We start from the raw sequence: 22,233 nt of genomic DNA on the forward strand, positions 1-22,233 counted from the left end.
CAAACAGGTCATCGTGGCATTGTCGATATAAATTTTTTTCTACAAAGTTTCAGAAGCTAAAAAAACCCCATTTGAGCCGAAATCGTTCTAAACCTCAAGTCCAAATTTCTGATCTTGTCTTGCTATATTTTCGGATATATGATCTGAGGAAGTAAGGGTTTTGCAAGCTCCAGAATTCCATCTCAAAGAGGTCATCGTGGAATTTTCGCTATAATTTTTTTTATACGAAGATTTAGACACTGAAATTAAAACCCATTTGAGACGAAATTGTGGTGAAGCTCGAGCCCGAATTTCATAGCTTGTTTCTATATTTTCGGAAATACAATCCAAGACATTTAGGGTTTCTGCAGGCTCCCAAATTACATCCCAAATAGGTGACCTAGGCAAAATCGTCATAACTTTCTCTCTAAGAACCATATTGAAATTTCGTAAAAAGCTACAGAAAGAGAACAGACTATACTTTTCTATGTATTTTTCAAGTCCAAAGGTTGAAACAATAACAAGTGGCACTTCGTACAAGTTCGCTCTACTGAAAAAGTATATAAGTAGGTCATATTGGGAGATTGGGAATAACTCTTTCTTGGAGAATCCAATTTTGATCAGATTGGTGGCATTGGAAAGAGGACGCAAAAGGATACTGCAGGTTGAAATTACATACCTTAGACATCCGAAATTGCAGAGATACAACAGATCCAAGATCGCGCTGCTACAAACAAGAAAAAGAATGACTCGAATCAAGAAATAGAAACACCTAGTAAGCAAAATTGGATGGAGGATTTGAAGAATGCGATCAAAGCTAAGATAAATAGTTTTATATGTGCCATGGAAGCTAATATCGATGGTAGGGAAGCAAATTTGATGAAAGGCATGAAAGATTTGAAGAAAGACATGGAAGGTTTGAACAAAGGTGGGACAAAGTTGCTACAAGAAAGACCTCCTAATGACGAAAAAGTAGTAGAGGAAACTCATGATGAGAAAAAAATAAATGTTAATCATGATTTCGTAGAGTCTAACATTGGAATTAAGACCCACCATATTCCAAAGATCGATATGAGGAAGTTTGATGGCAAGGATCCCATAACATGGATACTACAGATGGAGAAATATTTTGATCTACATGATGTGCAACTATTTACAAAAGGTACATATTGCATCTTTATATTTAGAGCCGAATCAATTTTTATGGTATAAAGGGCTTTGTCCTCGTAAACCACTTGTCCCCTGGTCAATTTTCACGGAGGAAATGATAGCACATTATAAGGATACGCAGAGCAACACCTTCTTTAGCCAATTGATAAATCTCAAAAAAAAGGGTTCAATGACAGAGCACATTGAGGACTTCCAAAAATTGAATATATGGTTAAATGATATTCGAGAGAAGCAGATGATTGATTTCTTCATAGGGACTTTAAAGGATAACATTCAACATGAGGTTCGCCTTTGCGAACCTGATTCAATGGAGAAGGCACACAAGTTGGTAAGAAAAATTGAAAGCAAAATTATGGCAACAAGCAAGCCTACCACTCATAACTATAAAGATGGAAGTGTTGTTGCTCCTAGCCTTTCACCACCTACAAGGTTGAGACCACAAAAATTTGAAGAAAAGAGAGCAAAAGGGATTTGTTACAATTGTGATAGAAAATACACCAAAGGTCATTAGTGTACTGAGAAGAAATTAATTTACATAGATAGGGAAGAGGAGCAAGAAAAGGAACAAGAAACGTCAAAAGAAGAGGATATACACCAAGAACCAACCTCAGAGAAAGAAGAAATGAATCCGACCATATCTTGTAAAGCATTGGCAAGGATTACCACTCCTCAAACTCTCAAGATAGAAGGACATATCAAGAAGAAAAAGGTTCAAGAAGTGAAAGATCACATCGAGCATCAAAAAATGAACCTGACCATATCTCGTAATGCATTAGCAGGAATTACCACTCCTCAAACTCTTAAAATAGAAGGACATATCAAGGAGAAAAAGGTTCAAGCAGTGAAATATCACATCGAGCATCAACAACAAGTTCTCCAACTTTTAAAAGATAACCCCACTTTGGTGCAGAATAGAATGAAACAACAGGTAGATCAACATCGCAGCGAAAGAAGTTTTGATATAGGCGACTGGGTGTTTTTACAAATACAACCATACAAACAAATGCCCCTCAAGCAAGCTAGGAAGGATAATAAATTATCACCAAAGTACTATGGTCCTTACAAGGTGCTGCAAAAAATTGGTACTATGGCATACAAATTGGAGCTTCCTGCATCTTCTCGAGTGCCCCCAGTTTTCTAGGTTTCATGCTTAAAGAAGGTTATAACTGACAAGCTCCCCGTTCAAAGTTCAAACAATGTTGTCGGAACTTGACGAGGAAGGAAAAATCATATTGGAACCTAAAGTAGTCACAGAAACAAGAACCCGACAGCTACGAAATCGATCAATTTCAGAGTATCTCATCAAGTGGAAGAACTTACCCGCCAAAGATTCCACATGGGAGGATGAAAATTTTATACAAAAGCATCCAGAACTACTCAAGCGTTGAGGACAACACTTTTTGAAGGAGAGGGGCATGTTAGGTCCCTATACTACTAGAGTAACCCCTTATTGTTATTAGTGCAACCCCCTTATTGTATTATTGTGCCCATATAGTCCCCATGTTATTATTATGCCCCATAGAAGCCCACTATTGTTATTGTTGTGCCCCTACAATATTATTGTTACGTAGGCTCTGATTGTATTGGGACCCTTTAGACTCCTATATATAGAAAGGAGGTCTTGTCATTTGTATCATCCAATAATTGTTCATTTGTGTAATGTAAAGGTGGTTGCCCCCTCGAAGAGGCTAATTTCTAAGGCGTTGATCTTTCTTTTCTATCTTTTTATGAGTTGGTTTCATAATAAAGGTTGACCTCATTAGCAAATCAGCAAAAAGTATGGGTCTGACCTCATCAGCAATTCGCAAAAGGCTTGGAATTCTACCCCATTGGCGATCGAGGAAATATTTTGGGTTGCACTATGGACAAATTGCAAATTCTCTTAAAGGCCAATGAAGCCTTCGACACTTTTGAATTTAGCATGTGGGTTTTGTCCCTGCGTGAGTTTCATTTGCACATGGGACTTTTTATTATAATATAATATATTTATGTGGATATATAAATTAGAGTTTTATCCCACTCATGCAAATACATGTAAAGCAAATTAATGAGGCCAACGGATGACACGGTAGTCCAAGTGGCCCTCGTGTTATCATAGCGTGACCCCATGATGACACATGGACTATGGTGCCACAACATCTACCAGATGGCAAAAGCTCAATCACGTCAGCATGGCGCCAAGGTTGAAAATCTTCAAATGACCATATCTGGACGATCTGAACTCGAATTTATATAAAGTTTATAATGCCACAAAGCTCTTGACAAGCAGAAGATCGTGGTGATCTCAGAAAAAGAGCTTTGAGTTGAATAAGAAAAGCGAAAATTTAAAAACTCATACTCTTCGCAAGGTGCAGAGGGGATTGGGTATGTCACATTTACCAACAACCAAGAAGGGGCATGGCTGTTGAATTTTCATGATCTTCTAATATGATAATTACTTCCAATGATTTTTTCATTAATTTATCTTGTGTCACATTCATAATTAAGCAAGTATACATAGAAAATCTCAACAGTAAAACAATAATGACAATAGGATCATGAACAAACAACCAAACACAAGAGACACAAATTTTACCCTAGGAAAATCCCTAACTAGGGAAAAACCCAACAACCTTTTCTTAGGAGAAATTATTTAATTCATCAAAAGTACAATCTAGATTTTATAGAACAACCTAGAAGTTCCTAGGTCTTAACCAACCCTTCTTCAATGAACAACAATCCAAAACAACCTTTGTTGGCCTCTTCTTAGGCTTGAGATATCTCAATCGTATTCATCAAGCTTTTGAGGCCTCTCAACCTCCATGCTACTAGCCTGCGGCCCTCCTACAACCTTCCTAAAACTCAGCCCTCCTTTAAATTCTACCTCAGAATAAACTCGTCCTTCAAATTTTGTCTCATAAATTTTGTGGTCTAAGTGAGGAGGTTGAGTGGTTATATATAGTGATCTTGTAGTGTCTGAAAGGATACGTCTCTTCGTGCTAGGCCGACTTAAACAACTGGAGCCGACCTGTACTTTTGGAGGCAAAAAAATTAATTTTAAATTTAAATTTTGAATTTTTTCTTTTTCGTTTTTCTTTAGGGTTGACTTATAGTCAAGAATACCGACTACAACTACCAAAATTCAACATTCCCTCTTAGCTAGGGAGGCATTCTCTTTGACTTCCTCAAATATAAATTTTGATGAAAAAATTCTCCATCCCAAGAAAAGATTGAATGAGCTAGCTATGTTGATGTATTTGTCCATGTCACGTTCTATTCCAAAACCATGTGGAAAGCATCCTGCATCAGCATCATGCAAAGGAATCTAGTTACCCATTAGACATATCCCCTTTGTAAATGGATCTAGTCACCCACAAGCCAACTACCCATTAGTTGGTCAAGCACCCCTTGACATAAGACTAGTCCTTGTTTCACCAATCCACAAAGTCGTCACTTGGAATCGGGCACCCCCTAACACATGGTGGAACCCTGGGCCCATTTACCATTCCCACATGTTGTCACATGCTATTAAATGGCAAATCATTTGCCTGATGCTATAGGCACTCACTCAGCCCACTAGACAAATAACCATTGGCAATATCGTCAGGTAATCCCTGACTGAGGGAGCACTCTAGGCCTTGATACTCACTGGGCCAACTCCTTAGCCACAATACATGGCCCCCGGTAAATACCCATGTCCTGTTAATATCCTAATGTAGGGAGAGTCTCTGCCCCTTGATGCTACAACATCAACAATCCTTTTAACCAAGGAAAGCATTCTCAACCACTCCAAGCTTGTCCCTGAAGTATACAATCTTCATCCCAGGACGGAGGCTTTGTGAGAATGTCAACAACCTGCTCATTTGTATAAATGCATTGGAGCCTCACTACTCCTGTTTATACCATGTCTTGACACTTGATCTCAATGTGCTTCGACCTATCATCATGGTCATCTCCAACATCTGATCAAACAATCCTGCGAATAGCTTCCGCAGACACACTACTTTCCAACTTCCCAAACAAGCTACAATATACTCTACTTTAGTAGTGCAGTCAACTTCCTGCTTATCATAGCAAACCCCAAGCTTAATCATTATCTTGATGTGATTTTCTTGTCTTTTGTACTTTCTACCCAATTTGAACTTGTATATCCCTGCAGTTGTACTTCATCATTTGAGGCATATCTCAATCCATATCCAACAGCATCATGCCGCTAGATGCTAATTTTCGGTCACTTTGACTAGGTGCTCCCTCTAACACTAAAATAGATCTTGTTGTGCCAATCTTGGTTGCTCCCTCTGCCACTCAACTTCTTCAGATTGGTAACCATGGGAATGGCCATGGAATTGTTGTCCATCATCCCAAATCTCTGAAGAATCGTAACAATATACTTCCTTTGACCAAGGAAGATCTCACTCGACTTCTGCCATACTTCTAGTTCCAAGAAGTAATGTATCAAATCTAGATTCTTCATCTCGAACTCAAAGGTCAACTCCCTCTATCACTGAAGCAAGGCTTGACTAATCCCTTTAACATGGAAGCAAATCCTCCTATCGGTGTTGCTCCCTCTGTCACGTGAGTCCTTCTTCTCCCGTTAGAAGCAAGTCATATAGTAACAAGATCAACCAAGAGTCATCAGATATTCATCAATCTGAGAATACCATGCTCGAGGTCCGTACAAAGCTTTCTTCAATCAGCAGACATGAGATTCCCTCTCATGTACCTCAAAGCCCAGAGGTAGCTCTATGTACACTTCTTCCTCAATTACTCCATCGAGGAAAGCGATAGTTACATCTATCTGATGTAACCTCCAACAGAAGCAATAGAAATAATAGTTCTAATAGATGTGTTCTTGACAACTCCATTAAAGGTCTCCTCATAAACCTATAGATGTAACCTCCAACAGAAGCAATAGAAATAATAGTTCTAATAGATGTGTTCTTGACAACTCGATTAAATGTATCCTCATAAACCTTTCCCTCTTTCTAGGAGAATCCTCACGAATCTTGCTTTGTACTTCACTATCTTGCCATCTATCGCATACTTCATCTTGTAGATCCACTTGGAAGTCGCCATTAACTTCTCTTTGACTTAATTTCCTTCATCATGGAATCCTTCGAACTTGTTGGCTTGCCTGCTCCCTTTGAACTAGGAGCTCTTCCAATCCACAGGCACGATCCTAGATGTCAATACAATTTCTCCATCTTGTACACAAATCACTCTGGGAGAATCCTCTTGTCACACACTTTGCTTCATTCTTCCAAACACTTCCAATTATTGCTAGAACCTTGGCAACCTTCACAATGTACATGCAACCCTCATTAAGAGGTCATGGAAGAAATGATTATAACCCAACAAAAGAAATAAAGACAAGAGGCTAACTAATAGTAAAACAATAACAATCAAGGAAGAGACATATAAAGTACTTATCTTATGCGGATTGTACGCTGTTGAACACTACGTGTCAACAACCCATAGCAGTACACCCCCTTTTTCGCAAAAGGGATAGTGCATGATTGATGTGTTCTGTACAACTATCATCATCGGCTTGACTTCCAAGATGTTATGTAAACCCTTTTTGCATGTGTATAATGTAAATAATCTTAGCAGATACGTGTCATGTATGTAACAACCTAGGTAAACCTACTTTTCTAGTGACGATCTCCATTCTAGGAGGTATTTTGTTTCACCAATCCATTCTCGTATGGTTGACAAAGTTTTCCTTCAGTCTTACCCCAAAGCTGGAATGGATTTTGTCACTAGGATCTTTGGCGAGTCCTAATCTTCTAGATCAAGTCTATGTAAAAGTAATTTGGGAATAATCCTAACTATTTGTTTAGGTTGTTTTATTGCAAATTGTTTGGTCTGTTGGATTATATTTGTGTAGAAAATGGTGGTCCGTGAGAGTCTATTACAAATGGGTTTCCCCCCTTATGATCTAAAAAATATGAAAATCATGATGTAAAGTGTCTTGAGGGTTGGAAAAATAATTTATCCCCTCATAGGTTAATTAATTAATTCTAAGTCCTATGTAAATTTAAATTCTACAAAGGCAAAATTCGTCGGTCCTTAAAAATTAAATTTTAAAAGATCCCAGGACTGAGGTAAATTAATTATTTTGCCAAATTTTAAACCTTTGATCCCTAGGGGTTAAGTTAAAGTCAAATTTTTAGGGAAATTAACTCAAAAAAAAATATTTTTGAGTTAATTAAAATGCATGTAATGAAAAATTTTGAATTTCCCCAAATATTTAAATATTCTGACAGATGAGATTAGAAGAAATTTTAATCTTCATCAACGGTCAAGATTGCTTTGACGAGGATCACTCAAACTAGCCGTTGGAGGATTTATCTTTAAATAGCAAGTCATTTGTCAGTTGATTCATCCGACCTTTGAGTCGTGTGCTTAGCAATAAACTCTCGTGTAATCTTTTTCTGGATAATAAAGAAAGACTTTGGGGTTAAGTTTTGTTGGTGTTACTCTTTATGAGAATATTGTAAGATGTGTTATTTTCATGCATAATTTTTTTCTAAAGCCATTGATGATAGCTTCTAAAGAGTGATTTGAGTACAAGTACCTTGTTCAGTTGCTGGGGTTTGAATAATAATCTAAATTTTGAACGTAATAGCAGATATCTCTATTTGTCTAGGTTTTATTATTATTTTCTCACTCTATTTTTAATAGTTGGATCGAGTTTTGCAGGAAAATTGATTTTAAATCCTTGGGGGTTAGGGGAAGTTTTTTCAGATGAACTAACCAACTCTTGATCTGTGTTTTCTAAAGAGCCCAGCAAAATTAATCCTGGGCTTATCATAAGATTTTTTGTTTTATTGATGCATGAGGGTCTAAAGTTAGCACCTTTGAAATTTAAAAATCTTTTAATTTATGTGCAGCATAATGGTAGATTTGGCTAAAAAGTGTCTTAGATCTACAGATCTGGGAGTGGAGTTCGACTCATACTCCTCAGATCTGATAGATCTATGAATTATTTGTATAGATATGTAATTTATTTGTGTAGATCTGAGGTTTGTGTAACATAATTTTGAATTCTAACATTTGGGTTTTGGGGTTTTTATTCAATTTTGTATATTTGGGATCTGGGTATTTTTTGTTTTTGCTTTGAAGGTGTAAATCTAAAAGAAAAAGTTGATTTGAAGCCAGATCTAAACCCTAAAGGGCAAGATATGGCCTCAACGAAACTTGTCAAAGAAAATTATTTAGAAAAATATTCGCATTTGAGGGTTTTAACTTCAATTCGGAATCTTCATCAAATTTTTCAAAGAAAAGGGAAAGACTAATTTTTTGAGGCCTAAAGGTAGTAGTTGAAATTTCTAAGTCTAACCATTAGAAATTTTATATGTATTCTTCTGGTTTATTTCTCCTACTTGTTAATTAGAAACAAGTTATTTAAACATATAAACATTGAAATAAACACAATGCAGTCTCAACCATCTACAGATCAACAGCTGAAAAAAATAGCAAACACACAAGTGACACCGTTATTTTTGGACAACTTGTCCCTGGAAAACCCCAACTTGGGAAAACCATTGTAGCAATTCTGAGGGTTTAATTATTATGCAGTCTATCCTTGATTACAACTGGGTTGCAAACTGGCTCACCCGACAGAGAAAATAATCCGGCAGTAATACCTCTTTATTCGGAAGCAGATATTCAGAAAATTTGCCCCACGAAACCCTCTCCAGCACAACTGAAGCATTCCGTCAGCCCTCTTGGCCTCTGTTGTCAACCCTCCTGGCCTCTGCATCAACCTCAAACCCTTTGCCCTCTAAAGCACTGCGCAGCCTCTACGGCCTTCTGTGTCACTCCTGCTGCCCTCTGCGTGGATGACACAGGCCCTCTGACCTCTGCGCCATCTCAGCTTGGCCTGCTCTAGCTTCTACGACTACTGCACTGGTCTCTCAGCACTATCTCTGCCTCTTTGTCCAGTACTCATTGGCCCTCGCTGCTAATCACTGATACGACTTTTCTTAGCAAACCCTGCTCTAGAAAATCGAATGACTGATCACTCTGGTGTATTCCCCAACTGACCCTCAAGCCTCTCCTCTTATACTTTTCCTATTTATCCTTCAACAACTAAGATTAGATTTGGCTTGATCCATGTCTTTTGGAACCTTCTAACTCGGTTTTATATTAATACCCATTAATATTTTATTTTTCCTAAGTTTAGACTAACTCCATTAAAAATATTAATTACTTTAATATCTCCTAAACCGGGTAAAATCTGCCCAAACCATTTATGGGTCTTGGAGGTCTCGTGCTTTAGCATCTCCACCAATTTTCATGGCTAGAGCACATCCGATGCTACCCCAAATCAACACTCCCTCTTAGCAAGGATTGTGCTCTAATAATACTCCAACTAAGCATCACTCTGATTATACGGCACCGGTACCTATGTTGATGCTAGGCCTCCCCTCCCAACATCTTCTGCACTGTTACATCTTGTATTGTTGCCCATGGCCCTTCCACTGTTGCATCTATACGGCAGCTCCCTCTGCATCCGTGTTGCTACTAGTCCTTTCTCCCAACATTGCATCTGCACTGCAACCCCCTCTCATCATGCTACATCGTGCTACTGCACTGCAACTCAATTATTGAGAAGTAACTGATCCACACAACTATTGACATCCATGTCAGGCTAGAAACGATCCCAATGTTGAAGCTCTCTCTGCCGCTATCAAGTGCTCCCTCTACTGCCTCTGCGCTGCTGCAACAACTCCCTGCATCTCGCACCGTTGCAATCCTCTCTGTGCCATCCTGCACTGTTGCAACCCTCTCTGTGCCATCCTGCATTGTTGCAACCCTCTCTGTGCCTCTCACACTATTGCAGCCTGCTAACTCTGCGTTGCATGGGACTCTGCACTATAGCACTCTCCAGCGCTTCATCTGCATCTGTTTCTACCGACATCCACTAGTCTTGCTACTCTCTCTTTGAGGCTCCCATAGCAAGGTATAATCCAAGAGGTTGGGTACCTCAAGGATCCCGCCCCTCATCATCTATAGTCTTCCTGACTACAGCTCGATGTCTCCCCACCTCTTCTCTAGACGTACATGAGCACTCATGGCACAATCGTCATCCTCCTCTACCCCCTTTTCCGTCTTCGCTGGTGTTGCGCTTCTCCCTTAGTCTTCTTCCTCGGGCACTAGTTCGCATGATGACCCAGTTCCCCATAGTTGAAGCACTTAACCTTGGAGAGATCATTTTTCTTCCTCTTCTCCTGCTTCCCCGCAGATGCCAGAGCTACATCCTCTTCCTCTTCCTTCTTGATCCGAACTCCTTTGCTACTACTTCCCGTCTTGCTTAGCCGTCTGATCTCTTCTTGGCGAAGAGCCACCCACAGTTCTTCCCAATCTGGAAGATTCGCCCTGCCCAGTATGCTCTGGAAAAATGTCTCCCACTCCTCGGAGACTGTGTTTAGTGCGGTCCTCACCATCAACTCCTAAACCGGCGTGGCCCCTATGGAAGTCAGTTGGTCCCGGATCTCCTTCAACCAACCGAGGAAGTGATCTATCTGCTCCCCCTTCTACATTTGGTATGACAGCAGTTGATTCTCAAGTAACATCTTCCTCTGCACAGAAGTATGCTGGTACAACGTCTTCAAGGTGTCCCACATTTCCTTTGTCGTCTCCTTCTCAGCAATATGTTGGACCACATGATCCTTGACCCCATCAAGGATGATGCATTTCGCCTTGGCCATTGCCTCCTCGTACTTCTCATTATCAGTCGGGTCAACTAGGATAGCCATTGTTCTCAAGACGAAGGCCTTGATGCAATGTCTATCTAGAATGGACAAGATCCTGGCCTTCCATATCACAAAGTTGGACGCCCTGTCCAGCATGTCCTGATCCCTTAGTCCATTCATAGCCATTTCTCTACTCTTTCATTCGACTCCTCCGAGTCTCTACTTCCCTTTGGAAGATCTCTCTTCAACTCCCTCTGAGTCGCTACTTCCCGTCTGTTAGTTCTTTGCTAGACTCCCTCTGGGTCTCGATTTCCCTCCTGGAAATCTGCCTGCCAACCGTCGAGTCGCACCTCTCTGATCTCCTGTGCACCTGCAACACTACTCTGGATTCCTTAGCTAGAAATCTGCCTCGATAGCGACTCCCTCTACCTTGGTTTTTCCCTGTTAGGTATTGTTATGCCCACAGCACCCCACCAGCTTCACTCCTCGCAATCTTCCCACAGCTTCCTAAATCCCAGCAACCGAAGGACTAAGCCTCTAGGCTCTGCGCAATCTCGGCACTGGCTGAAATGCTCCCCTAGCCAACTGCGTCAACCCTCTTGGTCTCTGCGTGAGCCTTTTCTGCCCTCCTCAGCCTCTGCGCTAGCCTCTATTTGGCCCGGACTGATGACACAATCCCTCTGCATCAACCCTTCTTCTGTCACTTTCTGCAAGGAACAACTTCTGTCACTTTCTGCAAGGAACAACTTCTGTCACTCGGGACAGCTGTCTCTGCTACAAATGCTCTGCTTCAACTGATGCCTTCAACTCTCCTGTGATTTGCAACCATGCTACAATACCATGTTGAAATTTCTAAGTCTAACCGTTAGAAATTTTATTTGTATTCTTCTGGTTTATTTCTCCTACTTGTTAATTACAAACAAGTTATTTAACATATAAACATCGAAATAAACACAATACAATCTCAACCATCTACAGATCAACAGCTGAAAAAAATAGCAAACACACAAGTGACACCGCTATTTTTGGACAACTCGTCCCCAGAAAAACCCAACTTGGGAAAACTGGTGCAGCAATTCTGAGAGTTTATTTATTATGCAGTTTATCCTTGAGTACAACTGGGTGCCAAACTGGCTCACTCGACAAAGAAAATAATCTGGCAGTAATACCTCTCTATTGGGAAGAAGATATTCAGAAAATCTGCCCCACGAAACCCTCTCCAACACAATTGAAGCACTGCGTCAGCCCTCCTGACCTCTACATCAGCGTCAAAACCCTCTGCATCAGCCCTCTGAGGCACTGCGTAGCCTCTACGGCCTTCTACGTCACTTTGGCTGCCCTTTGCGTGGATGACGCGGGCCCTCTGGCCTCTACGTTGTCTCAGCTAGCCTCTGCGTGGCCTGCTCTGGCTTCTGCGTCTGCCTCTGCGTTGGTCTCTCAGCACTATCTCTGCCTCTCTGTCCAGTACTCACTGCCCTCGCTGTTGATCACTGATTCGACTTTTCTTAGCAAACCCCGCTCTAAGTGATCACTGAATCGAATGACTAATCACTCTAGTGTATTTTCCAACTAACCCTCAAGTCTCCTCTTATACTTTTCCTGTTGATCCTTCAACGGCCAAAATTACATCTCTAATCAACGACTAAGGATAGATTTGGCTTGATCCATGTCTTTTGGAACCTTCTAACCCAATTTTATATTAGTACCCATTAATATTTTATTTTTCCTAAATTTAGACTTAGGAACTCCATTAAAAATATTAATTATTTTAATATCTCCTAAACTAGATAGAATCTGCCCAACCCATTTCTAGGTCTTGGAGATCTCATGTGCTTTAGCCTCTCCACCAATTATCATGGCTAGAGCACATTCAATGCTACCCCAAATCAACAGTAACCTCCACTCAATCCTTAGCCCTCTCCAAACCCTCCACTCAGCCTTTCCCTGCTGTTGTTCCAGCGCCTTTCTCCTTCTCTCTTACAGCCTAACGCTGCCTGTAGCAGCCCTAAACCCCTGCCGCTAACCTCTCCTTTCCTTCTTTCACCTCCGCATCCTTTCCTCTTTCCTTCAGCTCCTCACGGCATCCTCTCGGCCTACTTTCCTAAGCCCTTATTCCTCACTGTTATTTTATTTACCCACTGTCATAACTTAAAAATCATTGGAAATCAGATTTTTTAGGGGTTTGTTTCAGACTGAAGTATTTATTTGCAGTGCCTAATCTCAAGAAGGGTAATCTAAAATCACTGAAATCACACATGATAATCATAAAAGGATTGACAAAGTGTTTGGCTCTCATTCTTGCTCCTTTATTTGTGGACTGATCTTGTTGAACAGTGACATTTTCTATGGTCTGGTATCAGAAATTCAAGAGTCCAATCTTGTTATAAGAGTCTGAAATCTGAATTTGCAGTGAATTTGCAGTGACATCTTTACGTTGTTTCCAGCACTAAGCTTGTTTGGTTAGCATTGGCATTGTTCCTTGCGCTAATCTCATATTTAAATGGACTAGTATTATTGTAGCAGAGGTCTGATATAAACTTAACAGTGGGTTGATCTCTCCTTGCAGTGGCAATTGCAGTAGCATTAAGCTTAGTTATTGTGCTTGGGTTTTGTTTTCTTGCATTTCCGGTGATTAATCTTGCTCTTGAGTAATTAATCTATGAGCGCCAAAAAAACTGATCTGAACTTACAGTGACTTATCTGATCATAATTGACAGTGGTATCACAAAGGGTCTTAGGCTCATCTAAGATTTGTTTCCCCTTGCATATGGTTCACTGTTTGTGTTATCAAGGAGATTGATTTTGAGCTGCCCAGTTTCTCGTTTGCTGCTTCATTCATCTCATGCATCAGCATTGAAAATCCTGAGGGCATCGCTGATCTAATCATATATTTATCATACAATTGTGGCCATTAAAAATTCTGTTTTCCACTTTGACATGCTCTTGGCAAATTCATTGGTAGCACCGTTTCATATCTTTTAAGGAATATAAGTAGACATTGGTATAAAACATATCCGATTTGAAGGGTTTTGGTCACCAAGGATCAGCAAATTATTTGTTTCAGAGCACTCTAATTGTTACAGTTTATGGTTCAGATTGGATATCTATTAGTCAACGAATATCTCTTACTTGGCATCAATTTCATTGATATATCTTGAGGGTTTCCAGTTTTGTAAGAGTACTAATAAATTTGCTGTCCCTTTGAGTAATGATTGTTAACACCTTGAAATCTGAAATATAAATGTGATACTCAGCATCATTGGTGAAAGATTGTGTTAGGCATCCCTTGGTTCCCTCCCTCTTACATGTTTGTATTTATTTTCTCATATAAAAAGCTACAATTAGGACTATTCTGGGCACAATTATCATTGGTGAACTTACTGGTGTCATAGTTCATTTTCTGCTGTCCTAAAGGCTGATGTATTGAGTGCAGCATAAAGAAATTTCATTGTGCCATACTCTAGGAATAACAATTGCTCATTGTGAAAGGCAGTTGCCTTGGTGAAGTACTAACATTTCTTCTTGCAGCACTGCTTAACTAGCAACTTGAAGACTTTCATATTGTGTGAGTGATATATTACTTAGGCACTGGTCCATCATTCTCAATTGAATCCATTTTGTTAAAACATACTTGCTAATTAATCTTAATTCAAGTTCTCTAGAGAGGTAGTGATCACGCCCTTAGTCTCCTAGTACTTGTTTTCCCCTCATCATCATCTTTAGGGACTACCCCCCTTGACTTATCTACGAGAAAGTCTAAACGGAGTGAGTAAGGATTAGAGTGACAGCCCTTACTCTGAGCATTGCCGTGGTGCCTAGACACTTTGTGCGACAACATAGGGAATTGCCAACTCCCACTTGATCCATGCCCTCTTGCAAAAGTCATAGAAATCCGGCAGCAAACTCATCATCCTTGTCCTCATCATCAGCTATTAATACATGTTGCTTGCCTTTCCTTCCTTGCATGAGACATATGAGCCAGGGTTTCTTCATCCACAAATTGTCCATCCACACCAAGGACTCAGCTGCAAGCTAATGCCATTTTCAAGTGCACACTGTTACTAGCATTCAACATACTTGAACATATTCTAGGGTTTTATCCACAGACCCTTATTCAAGACATCACCTTTAGATCTTCTAGGGCTTACAAACCCTAAACCAAAAATTCATCAATCTTGACATGTGCAAATTATCCTATTGTAGTCAATATAGGTGGGACAAAAAACTGCGAGATCATAAACAACGGTCCAAAACATAACTGAAAAGAATGTGCCATAGAGTCCCATGCCTTTGCATATGTGATGAAATTGTCAACAAGGTGATTGCCCTTATGTTATCAGCGGATCAAGGAATGCTCATTAAATGTAAGATGTCTCCATCATATCTAGAAGGTCTCTCAAGATTATAGGTTTACTTCAAGAGGGGACAATTTATCCTTCTTCGGAACACTTGAGAACCCCAACGTCTCAACTATCAGCAAAGATGAACTCTGCCCTTGTGCATGATCAGTATAGCACAGAGATAAACATCAAAACCTCTTGCTTCCAAATTCAAATCCTGAAGCTAGTGGAGTGGAGATGTATTCAATCATCAATATGCCCCAGCAGTTCTTGAAACAAGTGTATGCAATGTCCATTCTTTCTCAACAAGTGACCTCAAAGGTCTGCTTCAAATTTCTACAGGACTGATGTTATAGTCAGCTTCAAACATCTACAAATATAACTTCAAAATCTTGTTCAAGGTTCACAAGAACAACGTTAAGATCTGCTTCAGATTTGTCCTAGGAAGATAGGCTCAAAATAACCCAGAGAGTGATCTCAAGATGATTCTGAAAGTGGCTTCAGGTCTGCCCTAACCAGGGTCGAATTTAGGCCTTAGTCAAATTCGTGTAATGCTTCAGAATAGGTCCATAATTTTCTTCAAATGGAGACCTTTAAGTAGAACAAAAATCTTTCCAACAAAGTTTCAAACAGAAGGTAGAAATAGGCTTAAGAAGACTTACCAAAATTGCCAATGAGGAGCTTGATCTGCTTGAGACAGCTTCAAAAGCAGTCAGCAATGTCAATACTCTAAGCTTGCTTCAGTTATCTTTTTAGGGCTCGTCCTATACAGAAGATCTCCTTATGGATGTCACATATAGGGCACAATTTGATATGTAATAAGTCCCTCCAACAGTCTAGGTAATTTCAAAATTAATTTTCTTCAAATGAGCAATCTCAGAAGAGGCTGAGGGCTTTAACTGCTACAGAAATGCCCTAAAAAGAAGTCTTTGGATCTACTTCATACAACCGACCTATCTCAAGAACAAACTCCTCTTTGGATCGAATTAAGCCTCAGGAGTAGGCTCAAAATTACTTCAGGTTTTCCAATCAAAACCCTTGGTCTCTTCATGGTTGTTCCCTTATCCAAGCTCTGATACCATGTTGAATTTTCATGATCTTATAATCTGATAATTACTTCCAATGATTTCTTCATTAATTTATCTTATGTCACATTCATCATTAAGCAATTATACATAGAAAATCTCAACAATAAAACAATAATTCATGAAGAGAGAGTCAAACTCAAGACACAAAAATTTTTACTTGGTAAAACCCTAGGGAAAAACCCAGCAATCTTTTCTTAGGAGAAATTATTTAATTCATCAAAAGTAAAATCTGAGTTTTACAGAAAAGTTGGAAGTTCCAAGGGCTTAACCAACCCTTCGTCCATGAACAGTACTCCAAAACAACCTTTGTTGGCCTCTTACTGGGCCTAAGATATCTTGGTCATGTTCATCAAGCTTCTGAGGCCTAAGAGCCTCCTTGCTCCCAGCCTGCAGCCCTCCTGCAACCTTCCTAAAACTTGACACTCTTTTAAATTTCACCTCTGAATAAACTTGTCGTTCAAATTTTGTCTCATAAATTCGTCCTTCAAATTTTGCCTCAGAAATCTCCCTTTTTCGCACATGTGAACAGAAACAATAGTGGATGATGATGATCCAAATTGTGGTCTAAGTGAGGAGGTCGAGTGGGTATATATAGTAATCCTGTGGTGCCCTAATGGGCATGTCTCTTCGTGCTAGGCCGACTTAAACAATTGGAGCCGACTTGTACTTTTTGAGGCAAAAAATTAAATTCTAAATTTAAATTTCAAATTTTTTCTTTTTCATTTTCTTTAGGATCAACTTGTAGTGAAGAATACCAACCACAACTACCAGAATTCAACAATGACTCCCTATTTATGGTAGAAAAGGTTCAGCAAGGGATGTGTTCTCATGCCCTGTAAAAAGACCATCAGAGGGCAAGAAGCAACAAAATTGTTTTTTAAACAAATCTAGGTGCACTTTTGAATGCCAAGGAGCACCATTTCAAACAGGAACACTAAATTTCCTAGTGCATTTTGGATTGTTGACTTTTCAGAGTGTCTTTTATATGGATAATTACTTCCAATGATTTAGCCCTTTTTCACTTTCTTATTCATAAATCCATCAATAAGCAATTACACAGAAGGCATCAAAGGTATTACATTTATTACAGTGGGATCATGAAGAGACAACCAAATAAAACATACAAGAATTTATCCTGGAAAGACCCCCATGGGGGAAAAACCCAGCAACCTTCTTCTTAGAAAAATATCGAATTCAACAAGAGATACATCAAAGTCAAGTTCATGGTCAAACTAACCAGCAAGATGTCACTTCCGGAAATCCACAAGATGCCAAGTCAAAAATGTCACTAAGATGTCTTCAACATGCTCGTCAACAACTTGAACCAGGTCTGTAATAGAGGCCAAAATTCAGCCTACTCCTCTTCACAGAAAACTCAGGCTAATTCACAGAAATCTCAAATTTTACCTCAGGAATCTTCTAACCTAGAGCAAGAGTCTCTTCACACGTGCAAGGGGAGTCTTCTAGATATCTTGGCTGGCTTCTTTTCCTTATTCTCAGCTTTACTTCTTGTCTTGTCTCCTTCGCTTGCTCAAATCAGAAATATACTTGATGAGATATGAGATATGAATCTACCTTGGAGGGAGATCAAGTGACCTCTATATATGTACAATGGAGGGGTCAAATAGGTGCCTCTAAGGGCAGGGCTAACTTCATCACTGGGAGGCCAACTTGGGCATCTTGTGGTGTCCAAACTTAAATCTAAAATTTCATTTTCCCACTTTTGATAAGGTCATGAAGAACATGCCTTATAATATTTCTTTTTAATATAAAATCAATAAATATTTTCTTTTCTTGCAAGCATGAAGAACATGCTTCAAATAATTTTCTTTCATCACAAATATGATTTATATTTTATCATTACAAGTACAAATTGTACATTATGAAGACCGACCATAGCTACAAAATTCAACATGGACTACATTGTGAGAGAATATGGACATGAAGTTGAAGAGGTCCACAACATTCCATCCATAGCCAGATGGGCAAACAGAAGTACTCAATAAACTTTGGTGCAACTTTAGAGGGGTTATAATCAAAATCATTCGAAGATCTAGGATGAAAATATGGTATATATACAACACCAATATGACAGAGCAATTCATAATTCTACTGATAAGTCTTCATTTGAAAATTGTTTTGGATATTTGGCACCTTCACCTTTGGATGTTGTATATGGATAGCCAGGAGGAGTGAGGTAGGAATCAGGATCTCACAGGGGATGCATTAAGAGTAGGAAAATGTGTTAAGAAGATTAGGCGGATCAATTTGCAAGAACAAGAGATGTTGAAGAAGTCATGGGAAACATACAAGGCCTTGCCTGATCAACATAGAGTAGAGAGGTCATTCACAGTGGAAGGTAGAGTATGGTTGCTGTTGAACAAGGAGAGGCTACAGGGCTCTAGTAAGAAAATCAAGGTTCTGCGATATGGTTCCCTCAAGATGTTTGAAAAGGTGGGAGATGTTGCCTAAAAACTCAGTTTACCCCCATACATATGCATTTACTCAGTGGTGAATGTATAAAATCTCAAACACTGAGCCTTCCACGTTGAATCAAGAAAAGGAGCAGGTCCTACCTTCCACAGAGGACTTAGCACCAGATGCTCAAACAAAGTTGACAAAGAATATAGTTTTGCAAAAGAAGTCCAGAACTACAAGACATGGCTAGCATGACCTCTAGTAGATGGGGTTGAAAGGACAAATTCTAGGCAAGGCAAAATGGTACTCCAAGGAGAAGGTAAAGGAAAAACTTTCTCACCTCATTGAGTGAATGGTTTTGGGGACCAAAAGCCTCTCAAAATGGGGAGGCATGATCTAGATTGGATTATTATATTTTTTTTCATCTATCTCAATGCTTCCAGGGTGGAAATAGTTGAGGAATTAGCTTGTAGCAGAAGTTTTATCAATGGGGCCTAGTTTGGAGAATTGGGGTCTAAAACCTTCCAGGACCATTTTGAGGCCTTAAATGACATTTTCTTTGGGGTTAAAAATTCTTAACTTAAATGTTGGGCCCTCTGATGCTATTCTACACTAGGAGACTTTTCCAACGATGCAAGAATCACATCAATGAGAGTTCTCACGCAAAAGTTATGCCTCATAGAAGCTGACCTATCATGATTGACCACCATGGTGTGAGAGGATGCCAAATCAGTCCCTGATATTCATGCCAAAGGGGCTAGCCACATGGGGACTACAAAGAAAACTCTAGAAGGATCAAAGTTGTAACTCTAGTTGAGACTTAAAGGAGTCAAACCTAACCCCTAGTTGGTTATCGAGCTACGTTATAAATAAGCCACTAGGAGGAAATGGGGTTCCATTCATTTGGACTATAACTTGTTCCACAATAGAGCAGAACAACCTAGGAGTGGGACTAAGAGCACAACAAAGGGGGCTTAGTGTCTATAATAGCTTATTGGGCCACAGGTCTTAGGTAACTACATGGAGAGTATCTTCTCCTATGTACTTGCAATATTTCCATTTCAAACAAAAGAGAGCAGAACAGCCACACCTTCCAGCGAGGTTTTTTCGCATAAAGGTTTTCCATAGCATATCTTGTATTCATTGTGGTTGGTGTGCAATTGTATTTTATTATTTTGTATTTTCCGCATTGTATTTATTGCATACATAAGCAGAAAACAATAATTAATAATTATGGAATCTAAGGAAATTAAACCTCATAGTATAGGTTTCAATCAATTTTTATCAGATTTGTTGTGACAAACTATCTAGTAGAATATCCATGGCAATTTATAGAGCAGTCAAACACCATCCGAATTCATCCAAAGCACTCTGCTCACAGTACCTACAGAGCTCAAACTTGCCTCGCAAGGTAGTCAGGTGTTGATTAAAATCAACCTCGAAATGAAAATGAACTGCTAAATTGATACTTGCATTCAACCTTTCAAAATTCATCCTAGATTCACTGCCTACAATTTGCTAAAGCCCTCAATCTACATGAAAAAGGTGGTTGAGTGATTTGAACTGACAAAGAAAAAAAGTTTAGAAAAGTAATTCAGCTTCTCCGAAATCTAGCTTTGCTTGAACTCCTTAAAAAGGCAGGCATGGGCTAATCGAGAAGAACCACATTCATCTAGAAATTCGTGCTTGAGCACGCTAAAGTCGTCATCTGTTCGAACAAAATTCCTTAAAATGCAGCATTTGCAATTGATTGGCGGAAAGGGCAAATCTCATTAATGCGTTTATCAAATAAAGATGATCCGTATTCCTCAAGAAAGCTCTAATCGGAGTTCTACAACACAACTTACTCATATTCACACCCAGAAATTATTTTTTAAAACACCTTGATAATTGTAATCAGAAAAGACAACCCAAACCTTGTTAATTGCCATTAAAATAGCCAACTCAATTCATCTAAATACAGAAACTTAGTTTCTTACTTGTCACGCGCAATCAGGACAGGACCAAACGATCCCTCAAATTCTGCTTAAGACTTCAGCTAATATTCATGTAATTGGCAAAACCCAGAATCTTCTCGATAACTCAACTAAAGCCTCTTGAAACTCTTGGATCATCCATCCACCCAGAACAATTCAGCTGCTCCGTTAGTGTAAGTAGCAAAAATCCAACCAAAAGCAAAAATCTCTGCTTATCATGGCCCTCACGAATCGGTGAAAAAATGGTCCTGTCATACAGAAGGTGAGCTGTTCATTATCCATTGCTATCCAAATTCATTCCAAAAAAAACAGCCTCGTCAAACTTCTTTAAGCCCTCAGAAAAAGGAAAACCGGCTGCCCCAAAGCAATATATAATTAAAGTCCAGACTCGCTGATAGCATTCAAAAGCCATTACAACAATCCTTGCAGGTCTCCCGGCCTCTAACTTCACAATTTCCTCATTCGAAAGCGATCAGATTTCATTTTCATCATTAGAAATGTTTTCATTCACTGACATAAGCACATACAATAGCAAAATCTTTACACAAAACACCCAAATTAATTTTGGCCAGACTGGGATCAAAACTTCACAGAAACCACCCAAATTGTGGCTATAGGGGATGTCGAAACTTTACAGTAACTACTCAAATTTTGGCCAGAGCAGGATCAAAACTCCAGGAACGTGTTTGTCGATTCTCAAGTAAAACCCATACAAGAATGAGCCGAGAATCGAACCTGAGCTAACTATACACTCGAAGCAGCACGTATTTCCGTGACGCCGTGAAGCCCTAGCTTGAGCTCGTTTGCCAAGAATTCTCTGGTGGCTCTGATGAAATCCTTGCCGTCCCACCAAGGCAAAAAGAATATATAAAAAAGGTTTGACCGACAAAAGAAATCACCTGGATTGGAGGCTAGCCCCGTCGTCCATGCTGAGAAATAATATTTAAATTTTATGGTGAACATGTACTTTTGATTGTTGGGTTTCTGCTCTAGTTTTCTGCTATGTACTTGTTCTAGTGGCTGGTTCCCCATTGACATAGATTCTTCTCCTGCCCGTCTAAGACATCTTTTGTCCGAATGCCTGTAATGTCCACATCGCCATCGCCAGCAACTGGGATGGATGATGTCCGATGATTTTGTCAACGCTTTCCCTTTTTAGCTAAACCTAGGATTAACTCCTGTTTTAATCTAGCATAGAACTTCTTTTCCAATGCAAAGAGAACTATGTACCCCAACATGTTGGAGATTTTGACGTATGGCGGGCGGTGTCGCTGTAGGAACTTTAACCAAACCCCATGGAATCGCTACTGCACTACCTGTAACTCTTGTATCGTTTTGTAAACGTTGGAGATGCAGCGGATATATGTTTGAAAGTGTAGTGTCGATGAAATTAGTATATATTTTCAGTGAATTTCGTAACTCTCGCATGGATATGTTGCAATTTAAAATCTTGCACGGATTTATTGGAATTTTTTGTGTGTCGTGTAGTTTAGATAACCTAAATGTGTTTGTTTACATTTTTCTTTTTGTTTTCTATTTTTTTTTTTTTCTTTTTCTTTCTTTCTTTTTTTTTTTTTTTTGG

General features: G+C 39.4%; 1 protein-coding gene across 4 annotated transcripts in view; it reads right to left on the bottom strand.

The window, feature by feature from the left end:
* LOC149182893 (protein PHOSPHATE STARVATION RESPONSE 1-like) overlaps nt 1-22,023 on the bottom strand; it is a 238,099-nt gene extending 216,076 nt beyond the window's left edge. For 2 of the 4 annotated variants that reach the window (XM_089416985.1, XM_089416983.1), the window contains exons 1-2: nt 21,387-22,022; nt 20,655-20,899 (exon numbers count right to left, since the gene is read on the bottom strand). The gene's annotated coding sequence lies outside the window, so the exon portion shown is untranslated. Of the gene's footprint in view, nt 1-20,654; nt 20,900-21,286 lie in introns of all 4 variants that reach the window. The other 2 variants (XM_089416986.1, XM_089416984.1) reach the window with 2 other exon arrangements.
* Nucleotides 22,024-22,233: the final 210 nt, after the last annotated feature.

This window comes from Pinus tabuliformis, chromosome 3_2 (assembly GCF_031772625.1).
Source record: "Pinus tabuliformis cultivar Carrire ecotype Pingquan chromosome 3_2, CPIR1, whole genome shotgun sequence".
NCBI lineage: Eukaryota > Viridiplantae > Streptophyta > Pinopsida > Pinales > Pinaceae > Pinus > Pinus tabuliformis.